Consider the following 17,038-nt stretch of genomic DNA (forward strand, 5'->3'; position numbering starts at 1 on the left):
CTTGAAGGGACTAATTTTTCCTTTGTAGTCATCTTATTATTTTCAGAAAGCCAAGGGCTCACAGGAAGCCTATACACATTTTCAACGCTACCAAAATTCAAAGAAGAAAAAAGAAAAAATAATAAAACTCGATACCTTGAAATAAAGCAGGAAATGTAATTAAAGACTTCAATTACTATTGGCATTTCTGATGCTGTTGCTGCAGGAGGCCATCTTGCCAGAATTGGCAAAGAAAGACTCCCCAGAGAGAGGCTCTGAACTACGTTTCAGACCACTTTATTAATCATTTCATCATCAAAAGAGCCTTATTTAAGCTCAGCATTTAGCAATTAAATGTTACACATTAAGAGCTGAATATTCAAAGAGATCTGCTTCAGACTATTTGTGCACGTGCATATGTGCTCCCAGCTTTGTTGCACTGAGCACATGGAACAGCTTGGGTGCATTCACGTTTGAGTTTTCAAGCTGAGATGAATCACTTGAAGACAAGATTTCAGGCCTCTTTCTGCACATTGAAAAGCCCACTGGTGCTTTATTTACAAAATTATAAAACAGTTTATGTAGTGCGAAACCCAAAACACAGGTTTTGTGCATAAAGAATCATAATATTCATCGGCAGAGAATTCGTTTCCAAACTTCATTTCAGGCTCTTACTATCCAACTTTTATGTTATTACTGAGAAGACTGAAAGATGATTTACATTTTCTTCCTTTCAGGATAAGACGCTGACAGAGAGTAAGTGACTTCTTCAGAGAGTAGTGGAGTCAGAACGGATAAAAGACCAAGGAAAGTACTGTGCTACGCACCCAGACTTTGTAAAGAATAAAGCTTAGATGTTCTGATACCAGACTACGTACATATGTCATGAGGTCTTGTGCCTATGTGCATCCATCTATTGTTCTCAGGTACTCAATCCCTATCACAATAGAATCTGTATAAGCACTTTATAACCTTTATTGTGCTCAACTTTACCTCTCTGTCAACTCTCTATTCAGGCCAGTGAGGGAAGGAAGAGTTAGGACAACGGGAAAACAGCAACAATACAAAAAATTGAGTAGAAAGGTGCGCAGGGAGAACGTCAAGAAGAAATAGGAGAAAATTAAAGAACATAAAGTGTTTATTTTTTTGTTAGTTTTTACAGTAAGGGTGGTGAGGCACTGGAACAGGTTATCCAGAGAGGTAGTGGAACGTCTTATCCTTGCAAGCATTCAAGATCAGCTTGGACTGGGCTCTGAGCACCCAATGGAGCTGTAGGTGTCCCTGTTCATTGCAGGGGAGTTGGACTAGCACTTTAAGGGTTCCTTCCAAGCCAAAGGTTTCTTTTAAGTTTCTTTTAAGTCTGGAAAAATGCAATTCCCTCATCACCACTGACCCAAGTGTTTAAGTTCATATGGCAAATAACACACTTGCAGGTAGTAGGCTTTGCCAGTTCCCAAGTAAAACTAGCTCACCAGGAGGCAGTGCTGACAATCCAGTACCCAAAACCTGCAGTTAACTCACAGCCTGACATCCAAGAGATAACAATGCTCAGTTTACAGGACAGTTTCTACTGAAGATACAACACATAGAGGTGCTAGAGATATTGCTACTGTACTCTCACAAAACACAAGTGGACACTGACAGTTCACAAGGTGGGCATTATGCCATGCCTCAAGTATCTAGAAGCCACAAAAGAAGCATCTTTGGATAGCAAGTTTTTATTTGAACTGCTGTTTGGCTTTTGACAATACAACAATTATTACAGGAGTTTTCCTGCTCCCCCACCTAACCTCAACTTTGATGAAAATGTAGTAATTTGAGTTACTTACATTTTGGCTTAGTATTGAGTTTCAGAAGCTAAAAAAAAAATAAGCAAAAAAAAACTAGCTTATTTCAGTTTCTTTTCTGTCCCCAGTTCTTCTAAATAAGCATCTACTGCTGTTAATAACTGAATCAGATGAGAATTGTAAAGCACTTGGAGTTTTCTCCACCCAAAGAAATTGTACAAGTAAACAACATACCACAAAAGGCTATTGACAGCAAATGAAACAGTACCACAATTTGACATAGTAGAATTAATCACAGGGAACGGCATACAAAATTTTACAAAGTTCCTTTGAGGTTGAAAACCCCAGTTCTTACTAAAGTCAATGGCAGTTGTCAGCAGACATTTTTTATGTAGGTACTGCATGTGATGACAGAAGATAGTTTAGGATCACATTTAAAAAGCCAGTAAATGATCAGAGGAAAGCCATCAGTCCTTCACTCATCAACAGACCTTGTGTTTTACAGCCTGGTGCTTCCACATCTACACTGTCTCATCAGGCATAATTCCAGTTATGAAGGGTTACTAATATTGCTAAGTGTGCATAAGATAGCATACATCAAAATACATAGAGGAAGAATTTAATTAGTAAGTAAAATTTTTAAGGCAAGTTAACCAATTAAGGTTTCCCCATCCATTTCTTCCTCCAAATCAATCACTCATGTGAATGTTTTCTGTGACGTAAAACGACACCTACGCATCCACAGCTGATAGATTGGCCCCCCAGTTTTTTGATGACTGTAACAGTATTACGGGCACGTGACTAATTTGAAGTGACTTTTCCAAGGCTATCACAGTGTTTAAATACGCTTCAGTGTGTCAGCCACCTGCCAAAACTTTAGCTGAATCAAGCAGTTCCAGATCATTGGAACTCTAATTATTATAAGCACAAGTGGCTCTTGGAACAGCAGTGAGCTCTACACAACAGCGCTGGCAAGCGCTCTACAGGCAAATGAATTAAACTCTACTTGCTGATTCTGATTACTAGATCATTCACTATTTTCTGATCGTTTGGTTTCACAGGAAATTAGTGTCAGTGCTGAATGTTTCCAGCATGATAGAAGGCGTGCTAAAAATACACGTATTCAAAGCATGTAAAGGCAAAAAGCTTCCCTCCATTTATGCTCATGTGATAACAAGAAACTAAGCTGATGCATTTTAAGAAGCTATATTTAGCCATAATGCAGTAAGAACTTTATTGCTTATTCTTCGCCTCCTACAAATGCAAGACCAGGACACATTAGCTGAAAACACCTTTGGTAGCTATGGTCCCCTCTCTATTAACACCAGTCACACTGTGTGACTGGAAAGCACCGTTAACATAAACAGTTCATTTCTTGCCTCCTCACTGTGATAAAATCTATAACATTAGGGGTTTCCAGGCCACGGCATGTTGGGTTATGACTCCTCTTGCCTGCTAGATAGACAATTTCTGACATCAGCAAGATGGAAGACTATTTTCAAAGGATCCCAAGATGAAAATGATTTAGAGTTATTATTTGACAGTCAATTCTTTCAAATTTCATCTGAAATGGCATGAGAAATTATATGCATTACCAAATATATCAAAGACTTTTTATAACTATCTCAAGTTGAAAAGATGAGCTCAGACTTTCAGTTCGGTTTTAGAGGCCACAGCCTCATTCAACAAGGACCACTACAAAGCAAAACACGTTTGTGTAAGCTGAAAAATAAATAGCAGGTCAAGTTCAGGATAAAGTCCACAATAAAACAAGACTGTCTTCTCCCATCACCGTCAGCCAGTAAATGCCAATTAATTTTGAAACTTACATAGTAATAGGAAGGCTCTGTATTGACAGTGTTAACATAGCTACAATGGAAACAGCAAATCTTATTTGAGTTTTGTATCACTGCTAAATTAAAATGCTGCTTATCAACTACCTCACTGATGTGGCTTTATTCTTTGGAAAACTAGTAAGCAGTTCTTCCTTTATCCTGGAATCCTGCAGCTATCACCAACCTTCCAGTAACTGTCAGTTCTCAGATTATTATAAATAGTGAATGTCATTAATTAGATGAAACAAAGTTTACTCTATTATTAAAATAGTTCTGTACTGCAAATTGTCAAAAATTACAATTTCCATTGCTCAAACAGTGATTCCAGAACACTGGGAGAACTGCAAAGCAACGTTAAGTAGTTTCTCATTTGGGGCACACCGTTTTAGAGCAAGAAGATGTTCTATGGCAGACAGTAAAGTTACAAATATTTTTCTTCATGTCACAGTATGATTAAATAATCAAGCTAAGGACTCATCATTCCCTGGGAGACTTAAGCTCTACGTAGTGCATACAAACAAGTGATGTAATTCTACATTCAGCCTTACAGAGAAGGGATTGCAGTACTTTATAATCCATGTGAGAGCAGACTCAAATAAAAAGCAAATGAACAGCAGAATCAGGGAGATATCAACTTATTCTTCCAGCTGATGCAAGGCACTGGCATTCAAGCTACAAATATGCTCTGCTAGTTGGCTTACAGAACATTTGCCAGTCCCTGAATTTCCATTTTCTACCTTCTCAGTTTCTTTTCCTTTGTCTTTTGTACATGCTACTTGATACTCCATATATCATTTAACAATCAAAAACTCCACACTGAACATCCACATACAGGCAAAATACACTTGCTGAAAATGCACCAACGTTCTCTAAATACAGCATCAGATTTCATGGGACTTTTTTCTTCTTACAAGCCAGTTTCAGTTACTTTGTATGCATTTGAAAATGATTATTTGTAAGCCACAAGAATCACTACATGCTGCAAGGCACCATAATTAGCAGAGAAATGCCAAGATGTGCCTACACAGCAGAAGAGAGCCACCCAGGATACTAGCTAGGGAACAGATGATGAAGAGTCTTTTTTCCTGAAGTGCACCAGCCTATAGCTCACCGTGCCAGCAAATCCCCAGGGATGTCAGCAGAAACAGGCTGGAGAAGCAGCAAATGTCTCCCAAGCTATCTTTAACTTTGCTTGCTCGGGGGAAGCAACACAGGCGCAATGACCCAGAGTTCTGATCAAGGTTGCTTTTTTGGGCTACCTATCCAAAAGCCACGCTGCTATGAAGCACTGCCTTGGTTGTTCAGCAGGCAAGGTGACAGATAGATGTGCCTCCTGCGCTGCCACTCCTCTGACTCCAGCACAGACACCGCTTTAGTCATTCCCAAGTGTTCCTCACAGCTCTGAAGCAGGACAGCAGCAAGAAAAATCTCTATTCGGTTTTGAAGCGGAGAGGTTGGCACAAACCACATTTCATCTGCACAAACACACTTTATTCATGCATCTTTCATTCCGTGCTCTGTGTCTCCTGCGACAAAGTAGTCTGACATCCATCTGGTGAGAGAGAGCTGAGTACAGTTTCACTCCACTATAATAAAGTTCCCCGTGCTAATCCCCCAGGAAGGCAGCAATTATCTCCTACCAGACAGGTGTTAAACGCTGCCTTCCAGAGAGATTATCCCATCCTCTCTCGCTCCCTTCTGCCCTAGCTGCACAAGGGATGACGGTAAATAGAATATGCCACTATCTCAATAGCAAGGAAGAGTCATTAGCTCCTGATCTCCTGACAGGGATTCTGAGCAAAGCAAGGATGAGCCAACTTTGTACTAGCTCAGTTCCTTACTTAGAGGAAGATGAAAAAGACTATGGTTTTCCACAGAAAGCTTTGAAAGTGATGCATTTTTCAAGATTTGAGGTATTTTCTCTGCCCTTTATTTCTATTCCTATGTATCAAAATGGAAAAGGGGAAAAGAGAATGGAAAGAAAAAAATCTAATACTCAAAAGAAGAAAAGAGTTGCAGGCAAATAATTTGTTTCCATTTTCATGAGATGGGTCTTCCCTCACAAACTGAAGGCTCTTCAGTCCTCTTTGTGTAACCTCCCATTCAGAAAGCTATCCAATTATCAAACCCACTCTCAGAGCATCCTTATCAACACTACCTGCAACAGGAGGGAGATGGGAAATATTCTGCCTTGCCCTTGCCCTTCCCCTCCCCACAGCTGACCTTAACAAAAGACTCTAGAGCAGAGCTGACAGAGCCTGAAAGCAATGAAACACAAGCCCACCTCCAGGAGCACTGCCCTATATGTACTGTAAAGCCATGCCCTAGTGCCTGACCAGGCAATATTGTGATTTGGAATGTTAAAAGAAGAGTTCTTCTACACACAGTTTGACCACATCAGTTTTTCAGGGCCGGAATATATCTACATTAGTCTACATTACCGTAGAAATAGTAATCCAAACAAAAATCCAACTGTTACATGCAAGAATGACAACATGACAAATATTGTTGTCATTTCCTTTGTACAAGTTCTATAACAAAATCAAATAAGAGAACTTCAGGTAGTAACAAGGCTATTAACACTACTTTAAGACAGCCAACTGTTTTATTAGCTATCAAGTGGTTGTTTTTAATATATAGAAAAGCAGTCCATACACATGGAAAACTGTGTAAAAGTACTGGCCCTTTTCCCAAGATTTTTACTACTATTATCATTTTTCTTAAAGGCTATAGTCTGTTGGAATAGAAATAATAAAGACACAGATTTTCAGAGCAAATATCTTAGATTCTCCCCCCCTTCAAGGAAAAAAAAAGCCAAAAATTACATTTCTGATTACTCATAATACATACATACAGACCTTTTTTTCCTTAATACAATTCACACTGTTAGGCACTAGAAGTTCTAATTCGACACTACAACTTTAACAATAGAAAAAGATTCAAATTAAAATACCATGTTCTATTAATTTATTATTCAACAAAATATTTCCACCCCTCTTTAACAATTTTTTTTTTAATGGCAGATATGAAAGCATTGCCTATTCAGCTCCCATTATAAAGCTTCAAATCACAAGTCCTTTCCTGAGCGAAGCTCTTCTCTCCCCCCTCACAACAGCAGTGGTTTCAGTCGGATTCAGATGCTTTCACTCATCATCTTGGCTCCTTTTCCCAGAGCCCAAACTTCCCATCAAGCAAGAATTCAAAGAAACTTCACTGAAGAATTTATCTTAAAATGTCTTCGCTTCACTGTAGATACCAATGTCACAAAAGGAACAAGCGAAGGTGAAAAATCAAAATTAATCTCAACTTAGAAGATTAATAGACAGTCTCTGCTTTAGCTCGTGCTCACTGCACAGAGCCAAAAGTCTGAGAGAGATATTCAGCCTCCAGAGAGCAGGAGAACGTCCTACCCGTATGACTCTATTAATCCCAGTCTCCTGTGGCCAAGTCTCTTAACAGAGTGGCTGTTAGTCAATCCCTAGCACTCAAGAGTGATAAAGGAAAGGATTAAGGTAGAAATATGGGATCTGAGCAAGTGTTAGAAAAAGAATCCTTAATGTTAAGAAAAAAATAGCTTCTTGAGAAAGAAGATATCAAAATGAATGCCTGAGTGCCAATGTGCAGCCATTTGTCATTAAAGCAAGAAAAAGCGCATACATGCAGTGGTACAGTTCCAGTACATACACATTTGTAATATTTTGATGACGATGTTGACTTCACCTGCCCTGCACAGCAGCCTAAACTAGACGGTAAAAAGGCTGATGCTACCAATTTGCTGTTATCACAGGCACAATAGCACATCGCTACCAAACTCAGACTACTGGTTTAATGCTCGGGAAGTCTGCAGCAGTCCAGTGTGGGGAGAAACAAAACAAAACACACGTGGACTACAGGGAGATGAGAGAAGAGAGATGGTGCAAGTAGACCAAATCACTTACAAACAACATTAACAGCTCCTTTGGTGGACTGCTGATAAATCCACCTCTCAATTAATTAGCATCCCTCCAAGAAGTCCCTCACGGCAGGTAAGTTCTTTCCCCAGAAAGCCTGCAAGAGCCAGCATGACTTTCTACCATACAGCCCTGACACTGCTCATCTGTCACACGGCATCGCACACAGCTATGAGGGCCTCAGGATGCTCTTTTTTCTTTGTCCTGCCCTCTCTCCTCCTCCAGAACAAGGTGGTTTTCCCATACTTCCCTCTCTACTATTTGGAAGAGCTCTGACATAGATGAACAAATTCAGAACGTTCCTTAGCAGCTCCATCCTACTGACTGAAAACAGTGGACAAAAGAGAACAGTTATCTACATCCTTCAAAGCAGGCAGGCTCTCAGCCACCCAGGGATACAGCCAAGGGCTGGAGCCAGCTGTGAGTTCGACAGAGCCGGAACCTCAGTGAGGGGCAGGCAAAGCAGAGGCAGCTCCACAGCACCATTTCTGCCAGCCCCAGAGGGCTATTACAGCAGGCTTTAAAGCTCCTCTGGCATTGTCAAGATGAAGTTGTATTAACCACCATCTGGATCTGCCAAAAACAGTTCAGATTATGCAGAAGTAATGTCCCAAACATTAAAAGTTACTATCTGAGGAAAGTTAGAGAACAGAACAGGAGATACATAGGTGTTCTGGTGGAAGGGCAGTACTCTCAGCTACACATATTAATTGTAGTCATTGGAGTTACAGGGAAGCAAGGATAAGTTTTCAAACTTCACCAAATTTTAAACAATGAGAAGTTTGGGTTTATGACCTGGGATAAAAAAAAGCAAAAATTCTTCACATTCAGTTCTGTTCACTGCCCCTAAGTAAGCAGATGTTTGTAAGCTTGTGATTATACATCTGACCTTCTGCAATTCTTACTCTCCTTACACAGGCCTAGACTGTAACAGGACTGTGTGTGTAAACAAGGTGCAAATTAAGACTATCGAATACCCAGCAGTTATCCCACTGCACATTTCTTCACCATGTGATGTCTATGAAATATGTAAAATAAGAACATCAGCATTATCTTCCTACCCAGTTATATTTAGTAGCATTTTTCCTACAGCTCAGCATCACGATTTCCTTACATACCTTGTATCTTCTTCTAGTGTTTATCTGTAATTCATTTGTTTTCCTAACCACATCTTCCCTGGGGATGTGCATTCAATCGTAAGTATGTTGTTTACTCCTTTTTGACCACAACCTACTTATGAAATTGTTGTGGCTATTTTTCCTGGCTTTCCTTTCTATTTCCTTTCCTTTCTGTTGCTTGAAGAATTCCCTGTGGAAACACCCTGCTCATCTATGCTTTGCCTCCTGGTGATAGGTAGTGTAAGTTTACATTCCTTGCCTACTGAACGTTTTTCCTCCTTTTCCTAACCAGTTCCTGTAAAATTAAAGTGTCTTCGCCGAAATGAAAAGAGATGATTGAATTATGACCAGTTCCCCCCTCATTCCTCATTGCCTGGCCCTTCTGTCACATTAAGAAGGATACCAAAACATTCCTTTTATCACCCGTAGCATCTTTTAGTGACAGAATAAATAAATAGAAGTTCTCTGAGAAAAAAAAAAATGTAACACAGGAAGGGACTGAGGCAAGAGAATATAGCTGATCTTTCAGCTGTGACCTGTGGTAGTGCAAGGTACCAGCACGAAACCCCAATTATACCAAATTCTTAGATGTTCAAAAGGAGAAAGTGCACAGGCCATAGGATCACTTGAATATCTGAACTTCTGTCAGGTGAGTGGGACTGGACAATGCCACTAAGAAAACATTTGAAGAAAGAGCACAATAAGGAAAGGACAAGGATATACCAAAGAAGAATTTTTAAATATGTAGATTGCTAAATTCAGGAAAACTCTAGTGCTATAAACAAGCAGCTAGCAGGGGGTAACTGGATAAGAATCAATGTAGACTGCTGGAGGGCAGTCAGAGAAAGAGATTGCCATGTAGAATGACAAAGCCAACAAACATCCTGCCACGTCCAGCTGTAGCCCTTTCCTCCAAGTACTCTGCTGTTCATGGATTTGAGATACACTTTTCCACTGCTCCCCTCCTGCATAGCTCTATCTGCATCACTCTCGTCTGTCAGCTCCACAAATTACCCCTTTCCCATTAACAAGTGTTTTCTGCTTTTTAATCAATACAATGATAAAAAGATTTAAGCGTCTTCATTTTTATGCAAGTAACACAATAACTTTTCAGAACGATTATTACTGTATGGATTTTCCTTGTAAGCCAGCAACTACCCCTACAGCAAGTCAATGTGCTCCTTTCCTCACCAGAGGCTTCTATGGCCTGAGCTAGCACTTTGAATACACTTTTATAAATGCTCCTATTGAGGCTCACTCTACAAACCACCAGCACCTACGTTTTGCTGCTCCTCTTCCCATTGACCTAAGAAAATCAAGTGGTTAGGTGCAAATGATTTTGGTTAGACTGCTTGTGGTAAAACATGCACTGTAGGATGGCAGCAGAAAGGGACAACAACATGGGTAGTGAACTGACCACAGTAAGTCTCAAAAAAAAAAAAAAAAGCCCCTGGATATTTAGACAGAGAAAATGGCACTGGAGTAATAGGACAGCATGTACTCCTTACGTTTATGGATTAGTCATTTGTTGCAATACACACTCCCCCCCTCCTCTGGAGTGCTGTTCTGCTAACAAGAGCTAGCCCAGCACGATGCCACGGAGAGGTAGAATCAGGTACCCAGCACTTCCCATCCTGTCTGAGGCTCTCCTTACCCCTTCAGCACAGCAACTGGGGGCACAGAAACATTCCTCCCCATCAGCAATATGCTCATACAGTTACATGCCACTGCACACATCAGTTGGCATCAGCACATGCTTATGACATTTGGATTTATTGGATTTTTCTAGAGCTTGCCATTCACAGTTTATTTAAACATATTGCTCAAGGTTAACTCTTGATTGCTTCCTAAGGCATACATATTTGAAAGACATTTTGAAGTACAGAAAAATACTATCCACATATAAAAATTAAGTTACTTTGCTGAAAGTCTAAGTGGCACCATTAAAATGCCATCACACAAAACAGTAAAACTTCTTGACTGAAGCGTGTGCAGTTTTATTATCAAAAGTAGTCTACAGGCTGGTAATAATAATAAAAAGAAAAAGCCCACAGGTCTTTGATCATAGCTGTGCTAAATTGTTTTCCCCCATGATTTCAGCACAGTTGTATTAGGAATGGCTGATATTAAATTATTTTGAGGAAATCCAGTTGGGGGAGAGGAGGAAAAAGGAGAGGGGGGAAGAGAAGAACCACTGAACCTCAAGAACATTGTCAGTGACAAACTGCCTTACAGCACGTCCCTGACTCAGTAGTTCCCCAGAATCTGCTACTACTTTTAGCTTCCTCTGTTGGAAGTGAGCTTCTTTGTCTCAACACGAGGCTAGAATTCTACTTACAACTTATTGTTACTAAATTTCTAATATCATATGTGGCAAAGTTTTTAGATTTGTAATTTCTGAGCACAAATACTGGATGAAATACTGTGTTATGAAATATTTGGTTAGAAGTAGTTTTTTGTTTTTGTTTTTTTTTAAAACAGTCATTCCCTCTGTCCTGGTACATCACATGTGATTTGAAAAGCTTTTCAAGTCATTACTGGAAGCCAAAGGACAACTGGATACAGTTTGTGTCCTGACTTATAGGATTTAATGACTCACCAACCAAACATTAAACCTAATGAGGTAATCAGCTCAGAATAGAGCTTGATAAAGCACGTGCTGCAGCATTAAAGCACTCAGGAAGGGCAGGTAGGAGGACAGAGCTGCCACTTCAGACCAAACAGGAATATTTAACTAAATTATTAACTTTTTACAACGGAATCTTGCTTTTAGCCTCCTCATTTCTAGGGTTTGAAGTGAGGCTGGCCATGGAAGCTCAGTAGCATTCCCATCCCAGATCACAGATGGTAGTTGCAGTCATCTCATGCAAGAAACCATGCCTGGTAGCTCAGTACTGCTGGTGAAGTTTAGAGAAACACTTTCCACATAATCCAGTAGATCCAGAATGTATTTCTCAGTGTCAGATACCAGTTCCAAAGCTAAGATGAATAAGGAGCTTTATGACTCCTAAATGAATAAATGCAGCTCCTAGTCTCAAAGATTTACCTTCTGAAAGCCTTGGTCCAAAGCAGACATAGCTAACAGAGCCTTTCTGAAATTCTAATGTGTATTCTGCAAGTACAAACTCCCATGCAGGATCATGGAGAAACCTCAAAAATAAGGCATTAAGTTTAAGCAATGACTTTTTCTAGGATGGGCAGAAGGAACACGACGCTTAGTGGCTGTCATATGCACAGGACATTAAGAGGGATTTTCAACACTGGTATTCCTATCAAAGACTTCAAATATCAATGATGAGCACTTTTCAAAAATCCTGTACTGCAGATGAAATCCTGACCTCAGCAAAATGGAAGCTTTGCATTTGTCCTCAACTGATCAAGGATTGCAGGCTATCTGCTTATAATAGAGAAATCCTTCTCTGTAAGTCACTTTGAATTTCTTTGTCAGACCTTCAGAGCTTTTAACAACCTGTATTAGAATATCTTTGAAGTTATGTTAAAGAGTTAATTTTACCACAACTGACTTCGTAGAACTGGAGGGATGATTTTAATTCACTCATACAGTAAACTCTGGATGAGCAACAAGTATCAAGCATTTAATTCAATGAGATTTGGGAACAAACAGTTACTGAGAATGACCATAAGCCAGCTAGGACACTGGTATTTAATAGAAACAAGTGAAGTCGTACAGCGAGGTCTGTTATTGGAACTAGAGAGAAACAATTTTGTTATTCAGTAGACAGTAACGTACGCTAAATACAGGTACTAAATTTTACTGAGAACAAATGTGTATACTTATAAATGTGTGTGGGCGCTGTGTCTTCCTCTAGCAATTCTTTAATACTAGTATGTTTAACTGGAAACACAGGTAGTAAAGAATTCTGAGACAGGATAAGAGAAAAAAAAAGCCTCCTTATATTCCTAGATGTCATTTTAACAACAGCTGATATATTACAATTGTGTGCACTTTTTAACTGCAAGTAAAATAGCCATTACACTTGTAACATTTTATGTGCAATGTTATTGGAGAGAAAATGGCTTTGACAGTATATATTTGAAAAATTGTTGCTCTTATTCACAATTCATGAACACAGCTTTCCTGCAATATATCAAATCTATAGCCAGGCTTCCATCACATTACCTTTTAGGCAACAGTTAAACTGATATTCTGTGGTTTATAGGACAGAAAATCAAGAAACATTTTTAAAAAATAAAAAAAAAATTGTCTGGTGGTAAAAAGAGCGATTTAATTAAAACTTCCTTGCTGTTTTTCTTGAAGTCTTGAGACTTACAGATATTGAGATCAGCCAAAACTCAGTCACCATTAGCAGAACAGGATGAAATCCAATGAATGGGAATGCAGTAAGTGCGAAGAATGAAAAATCTAACTGCGCCAAGTTTCCATTTTGTTCAGCTGTTATTACTTTTTCACTAGTCCAAAAGCAAAACCAAAGCAAAAAGCACCGAATCCACAAATATTTAATAGAGGACAATAACCAGGGAATATAAACACCCACATATTTGGATTGTGGCAGCACAGCTCATTTAAGACACAAGAAAATGTTCTATTAAATATATATATATTTAAGAGCAAAATTAAGGTAGAGGAAGAAAACAGAGGCAGTGTTAAATATTTTTAAATTTTCCAAGTCATTATCATGTAAGTGTAAAGGGCACTGACAGCGGATTAATCTAGAGTCTCTCACTTCTGTCTGCTTGAAATCTAGCCCATGTTGATTCTTTTTCATGTCTGCTAAGGCGTAAACATTAAATGAATTTCATAGCTGAGACCCCTGCTCCTCAACGAAAAGGCTCCTCTAATTTACTGGAAGTCTGCAGCCAAGATTCATCTGTTCTGTGACACAACAGCAAATAATTAGAGTCATCTATTCCTTTTGCATACAGTACATAGTTTAATTTTCATCCTATAATGGCAAACCATTAGATAAGGCAGCAGAGCAGCCAAACAGAATGATGGGGTTCAATGCGTGGCGCATTTCAGCTATTAGAGATGGACTCCAAAGTACTCTCTACCCATGACACAGGAAGAAGATTTTCCCAAAAGGCAACTGAATAGAAGAGTCCATTTTGAGCTCTACTTAAATACTTTGGTATCCATAACACTTCTGGGAAAGCTGAGCTAGGTTGTAAGAGACAAATGGCATACAAAGTACAAGAAGGAAAATACTTTAAGTGTAATTTTGAACTGTACAGTCACATGTCACTTCTATACTAAAATTCTCTGGTTTTCCCAATGCCTACACATAGTTAACTTGGTATTAGCTCACCCCTATGCCCATTAGAGTGACTACATTATTTTCACCGTAATATTGTATCAATAACTCAATGTATCGAGCACTTAGATCTCCAGTATCCACCCAAAGAATCTCTGTATAGAGAGCAGGTACTTACATAAAGACAATGAAGACTTGGAAGCCACGCTTCCCATTTTTGTGATCATCTAACATATACTTCCACAGTAAATACAACATCAAGCATAACCTGCTTGTGTCAATGCATCAGGGACAGAGCTGAAGCATTTGAATACAGATGCTGATATGAAATCCGAGGAAAAGGAATATTCAGATCTGTGACTTAGATTTCTAAACCAATTTACCATCAATTGCAGTTGCCCACAGAAAGCCTACTGGAATTCCCACACATCAAGAACAAATCCTTTCTGGTGGTCACAATACAGGTGTTCATGACAACAGCACTGCCAGAGTAAGTGGAAGACAACTTTAAAAGTGAAGTGAAATTCAGGTGGACCGACTTAACCTATACTGCTACTTCTAGCAACACGTGACAAAAGGTGCACGTATACCTAAACACACATCCTATTATCACCAGCAGTTGTTCCAGTTTCAAAAGAAAACAAAATAAATTCTGGCTAGCCTGAATCAAAGCAGGTAGCTGCAGTAAATCTTTAAAAGCAACAGGAAAAGATTTCAAAATATGTGCTCCATAAATAATATACAAGGGGAAGCTGCAAGTGCAGTATTGATCCCAGTTGTAAGTTGAGATGTAGAGAACTGCAGAGTTGGCACTCACAGTCTTCTGAATTGACAATAAATCCCTGGTTTGCCAGTATCCAAATGATTATTCTGTACATCTCCAGTTGGAGGGAAGTCATTAATTAGGTTGGTTTCCTTACTCAGGAGGTAAAGGTAGAATTATCCCACAATACTCTATGGCCCACCCTTTATTTACAGCTTGTACGGGACCTTCTGCAAACTGATGGGAAAAATCATCTCTCAGTAACTGCAGCATGGCCACGTAAAATAAAATGGAGTCAGTGAAAGAGAAGGGTAAAAATTCTGTGATACATTTGTGGTATATCTGAATACTGATATTGAAAAAGCTAAGCTAAGCTGTGCAGCAAGGGCATTTGAAACATCCAATAAACTTATAATTGTTTTCCACTGTAGCCAAGAAAAGTTATTCAAACATTGCACCAAGGGAATAGAGTTACAGGTGTTTTCCTATGTGTTTTCTAGGATGTTCTCCTGAAAAGGGATTGTCTGCATCATGAATGCAGCACAGAGGTCTGGCATTAGATGCTCCAGATATTCTTAACAACAACAGCTCGGCCGATGCATGCGTCATGTCACAGACACACAAAGAAAGCATTTTTCTTAATTTCTGTGTTTAATATTTGTGTTGTCACAGAAAAATGGTTACTGTGTCACAGCCAAAAGAACTACTTCTTGCAGCTCTTCCATGCATGTATAGTTTGCCATCTCTCCCTAGAACTGTAAAATACAGGAGGTGCTGACCCATAGGATTTATCTTTCAGTTCCATCTTTTAGAAAGTAAATAGCATTTACAAAAAATACTTTATAATATCACTTAGTATGAAACACTTCTGCAGCTTCTCATGGCACAAATTATTATTATTACTTAAGCACAGCTTCATTTTTGGCATATTTCTGATGCTTTTCTCCAAGGCTTCAAAGCATTTTTGGAAAGAAATGTAGACAGAAGTGGAGAAAGGGACAACTCATCTGCACAAGTGCCAAGATAGAGGAAGAGAAGTACAACTAGCAGTAGATAAAAATCTATAGATTTTGTTTTACTGAAGTTGGAAAGAAAGCCAACAAAATATTGTACTACATTCATAAATTTAATAGGGATTTAAAGAGGTTACACCATCTCCAGGTAATAGATTCGCTGGGCCGTGCTGCAACTGTTCTATGATCTGTTTTATGAACCTAATGGAATTGGAGACCTTAAAAAAAAATCTCTTTAAGCATTTCTATTCAACACACCAAAGAATATCACAGGGCCATGCCAACTGAAATCACCATAGATCTTACATCAGGCCCCCTATGATAAACATACAGAAGAAACAAGGCACGTGCTTCTCCAAAGCATCACTGAAACCTCACAGTTAAGACAGAAATAGAAGTGCCATAGAACAGCTGGGCCCCAGTACATGGCATCCCATTAGTTTGCAGCAAGTGCAGCATGCAACATGGGAAAGACAAAGAAGGTTAATCTGAGAAACTTCTTAGAGAAACTGAAGAGCTGAAAGATTTTTTTTTTTTTAAGTACTTTGTCATACTCATTTCCAGTAACACTGAATTCTGACTAATCATGAAACTATTTAGCGTAAAAATAAATCACATGTGAACAATTTACTGAAAAAGCTCTCATTTGAAAGTTTGTGTTCTTGCTGAAAGTCAATAATTCAGTCTACCTGCAAAACAGAGTTCATCTTGACCACATATTTGCATTTTCTCCCAAATACCTCACTCCATAGGACCCCGTACAGAGACATTGTCATGCCTGGCTTTGCAAATCAAGATGAAAGCTTGCTTAAACAGTTGAAGCTTCCTAATGCAAAACACTACCTTCTGTCCACTGCATGCAAAACGAGCAATGAACCAGTGCAAGTTTCACTACTTGTTGCAACACTTGTAAATACACCTGGAGAAGAGAGGTTTCTAGTAGTGCAGTCCCTACCTACGACTTTTGACACATAAGGTTTTCATTTAACCCTGAACACAGTTTGCAGTCAATAAAATGAAGACAGCACCACTTTGGACTAGCCAATATATTCAGCACTGGCTTCAGATCCTGCCTAAGGCACAGAGAATTACCTCACGAACCAGAACAACGTTCTCCTCTGAACTCAGAAACAGCAAAGAGAAGGAAACTTCTTCACCGGACTTAATCTACACTTGCTTAAGAAAAGTTTAAGTCATTGCATAGTTCAAATTTGTATTAAGTAAGATGTTTTATCGTCAAGGGAAAGAAAAACAACTAAGCAAATAGTATAAAAACCATGAAAAAAACAAGAAACACAGCTGGAAACCATTTATCAAACGCCCTATTTCATTATTACTTCACTCTATATTTTCTAAAAT

This window comes from Numida meleagris, chromosome 10 (assembly GCF_002078875.1).
Source record: "Numida meleagris isolate 19003 breed g44 Domestic line chromosome 10, NumMel1.0, whole genome shotgun sequence".
Taxonomy (NCBI): domain Eukaryota; kingdom Metazoa; phylum Chordata; class Aves; order Galliformes; family Numididae; genus Numida; species Numida meleagris.